This window comes from Triticum urartu, chromosome 2 (genome assembly GCF_003073215.2).
Source record: "Triticum urartu cultivar G1812 chromosome 2, Tu2.1, whole genome shotgun sequence".
NCBI classification, from domain to species: domain Eukaryota; kingdom Viridiplantae; phylum Streptophyta; class Magnoliopsida; order Poales; family Poaceae; genus Triticum; species Triticum urartu.
The window spans coordinates 407,604,342-407,608,284 of NC_053023.1; positions in this window are offsets into that span (position 1 = coordinate 407,604,342).

Genomic DNA, 3,943 nt, shown 5'->3' on the forward strand with positions numbered 1-3,943 from the left:
TATGTATAAAACTATACTCCCTCCGTCTAGGTGAATAAGTCGTATTAGAAGGTGCATCACGACCTAGGTGCAAGCAGATTGGTGGAAAAGAAGATATTTCTCTCTTCTAAACACAACATTTAATCACAGCAGTTAAGAGGATGGCTTATTAGCTACCCATGTAGGCCATCGTAATTCATAGCATGCAAAGCGCTTTTATTTCTTGCCTAATAACCGCATGGATGTGCTGCATGCATTGGTCCTTGCCCGAGAAAAAAAAGGAGGAAAGGGGTCTCCACGAGAGACAACGAGGCAGAGGTGGAAGCGCTCGCTGGAGTTATTTATTTTGCTTCCCGCTGGTTTCCTGACATCACGGTCCCACACCATTGTCAGCCTATGTAGTGCTAGTCAATAAACGAGAGAATTGCACAAGAAGCGGCCGACAGTTGGGACCAAGCAGCTCGAGCAGTATTTGTGTTTTTGAGGTGTGAGCACTGCAGAGTTTTTTTATGTTTAGCCCAGATATTAATTTTTCTCCTCTGAACAACAACGAAAAGATCGCTGCAGGTATTAACTGGGCGGGCTATGGCCCGTCTAGACCAGGCCAGATATCCATCCCAAATATTAATTTTTTTCAAGCTGAAAATGGCTAGCTCAGCTATACTTTTTTAGGAATACCCAGGCAAGGTCAAGTTGTTATTCTCCGCCCCGCTGGGCTGCAAATCTTTCCTAGGAGGGATGCATTAGGCTTAACAAGAAAATGGGCTTTAAGAAATAATAAATGGGATGTCATTATAAAACTGGGCAGTAACTATAAAAAATGCACCAAACACGTGATTACTTTATAAAATATTATTTTTGGATATTGAAAATTTTAATTTCATTAATTGTTGCGAGCGCAATGTTTCGTTGGATTTTTATGTAATATAAATTTATATTGAAATTGTATTTAATCTGACTAGAAATTTCTGGATAAAAATATTTCAGATCCCATCAAAATGTGGGAAATTTTATTGAATTCTGTTTTGAACGGTTGGTTGAAATGGGCTGTACTTTTAACAAACTGTAAATGGGCTGTAGTAAATTCCATTAGAATTCAAAAATGGGCTACACATTCTTACAAATCTCAAATGGGCTATAAGTTCTCTGCCACACACTTCTGGCCTTACTAAGTTGACGCGTCCCCTAAAAAAATAGAGTTGACGCGTATGCAAGACTTTGTCAACTTATAGTCAACACACGGTTCTAGCAGCAGTGGCCGTTGGATGTCCATCCAACGGATGCTGTGCTTCTTCTTCAATCTCGGATATTCTAGCTTCACCCGCCCAAAAAATGATTCCTCCCCCTGACATTTGGGGCGCACCGTTTTGGAAGCTGACCTGTGGGCCTACTAAGTTGACGTACCAAGGGCTTTGTCAACTTAGTCAATATAAACGATTCTAGCTGCAGTGACCGTACGATGTCCATCCAATGGCCGTAGTGCCTCTTCAACCTCTGGTCTTCTTGCACCAGCCGCCCAAAGCAGCGCCGGTCGTGCCGCCTGCTCCTGCCTCCCGTGGCCGGTTGTGCTGCCGTGGAGGCCTCACCGCCCCCTACTATTCCCACTGCTGGCCAGGCCCTGCGGCGACGGCAGCCTCACACCGCAGCCGAACGAGTGAACCCTCATACTCCTCTTCGCGTGGGCATCCACTGTCGTGTCTTCACCGGCTCCGCATCGTCCCCTTCCTAGGCCTCGTCGTCGTCCACCGCCCTGGTGCTCTCGGCGCGGCATGGTCAATGTGGAAGGAACGACTTCCATCAGATGTGGACTGTACGTGGAGAGGCTGACAGCTGGGTCCATGGCGGCAGCAAGGAAGTGCCTCCTTATTACGCGGAAAATAATGATTCCTCCACCTGACAGCAGGGACCCACTGGACAGGCCACCAGTATTTTGCGAAAAAAATCGTTTCCCCCTGACTACTGGGACCCACCGGACGGGCCACCGTATTTCGCGAAAAAACGTTCCCCCTGCTGTCAGCTCGGACCCACCGAAAGTGCCTCCTTGTTATGCACAAAAAATGAATACTCCCCCGGCTAGCTGGGACCCACCTTGCTGGGAGGCTGACTTGTGGGCCTACTAAGTTGATGGGGACGAAGGGCTTTGTCAACTTAGTCAATATGAACGATTCTAGATCTAGTGACCGTACGATGTCCATCCAACGGCCGTAGTGCTTCTTCAACCTCTGGTCCTCTTGCTCCAGCCGCCCAAAGCAGCGCCGGTCGTGCTGCATGCTCCTGCCTCCCGTGGCCGGCTGTGCTGCCGCAGAGGCCTCACCGCCCCCTACTATTCCCACCGCTGGCCAGGCCCTGCGGCGACGGCAGCCTCACACCGCAGCCGAACCAGTGAACCCTCGTAGTTCTCTCCGCGCGGGCTTCCACTGCCGCGTTGTCCCCTTCCTAGGCCTCACCTCGTCCACCGCCGTGGTGCTCTCTGCGCGGCATGGTCAACGTGGTCAAGGAATGACTTCCATCAGAAGAGTACTGTACGTGGAGAGGCTGACAGCTGGGTCCACGGCCACAACCCAGTTTTTTTGTGATTTGCCAAGTAAGTCGCTTTGTCAAGCCTGTTGGGCTGCAAATCTTTCAAGACGAGGAGAGCTTTCATTCGGCTGGCCGAGAAAATGGCCCATCAGTAATGAGAAATGGGTTGTACATTTTTAAAACACATCAAACCGGCAATTAGTTTCAAATATCTTTTTTTTCATTTCAAGATTTTAAATTACATTAATTTTTATGCGTGGAGAATTTGTTGGATTTTATATTGATATACATTTATTTTTAAAATCAGTTTGAATGTGAGTCGAAATTTCGGGATTAAAAACAGTTCGGACCGCACCGAAATATGCAAAATTTCATATAATTTTTTAACCGTTGCCACAATATGGGGTGTAATGCTAACAAAAAGAATATGAGCTCAATAAAAAACCTTAAGAATTAGCAAATGGGCTGTAAATTATTAGAAATAATGGCAGATGGGATGTATGTTGTTTTCCACAGATTTGAGGCTTTCCTAAAAAAAGTTGACGCACAAGCACTGGCTGTTGGATGTCCATCCAACGGCCGTCGTGCTTCTTCAATCTCTGCTCTTCCTACTCCAGCCGCTCAAACAAGCGCCGGCGGGACTGCCCGCTCCCTCCTCCTTGCGGTCGGTTGTGCTGCCGCGCAGGCCTCAACGCCCGACCGTACTGCCATCGCTGGCCTAGCCATCCCTCTACTCACCCACACCTGCTGTTATTCTCCGGCGACGGCAGATGAACCAGTAAACCCTCGTACAGTCGTACTCCCCTCCGCATGGGAAACAACTGCCGAGTCTTCCCTGCCTCCGTGTCGTCCCCTTCCTAGGTCTCACCGTCGTCCACCGCCCTGGTGCTCTCGGCGCGGCATGGTCAACGTGGTCAAGGAACAACTTCCATCGGACGTGGACTGTACGTGGAGAGGCTGACAGCTGGGTCCACGGCCGCAGCAAGGAAGTGCCTCCTTATTACGCGGAAAATAATGATTCCTCCACCTGACAGCTGGGACCCACCGGACGGGCCACTGTATTTCGTGAAAAAATGTTTCCCCATGACTGTTGGGACCCACCAGCTACATCTTCGCATGCAAGGAAGTGCGTCCGGGCAAAAAAACGATTCGCCCCCTGACTGATCCAAGTACGTCTTCCCGATCCGACCGATCCAAGTACCGAAAGTATGGCACCTCCGAGTTCTGCACACGTTCAACTCCGTGACGTTCCTCGAGCTCCGATCCAGCAAAGTGTTGAGGGAGAGTTTCGTCAGCACGACGGCATGATGACGGTGATGATGTTCTACCGACGCAGGGCTTCGCCTAAGCACCGCTACGATATGACCGAGGTGGAATATGGTGGAAGGGGGCACCGCACACGGCTAGGAACGATCACGAAGATCAACCTGTGTGTCATGGGGTG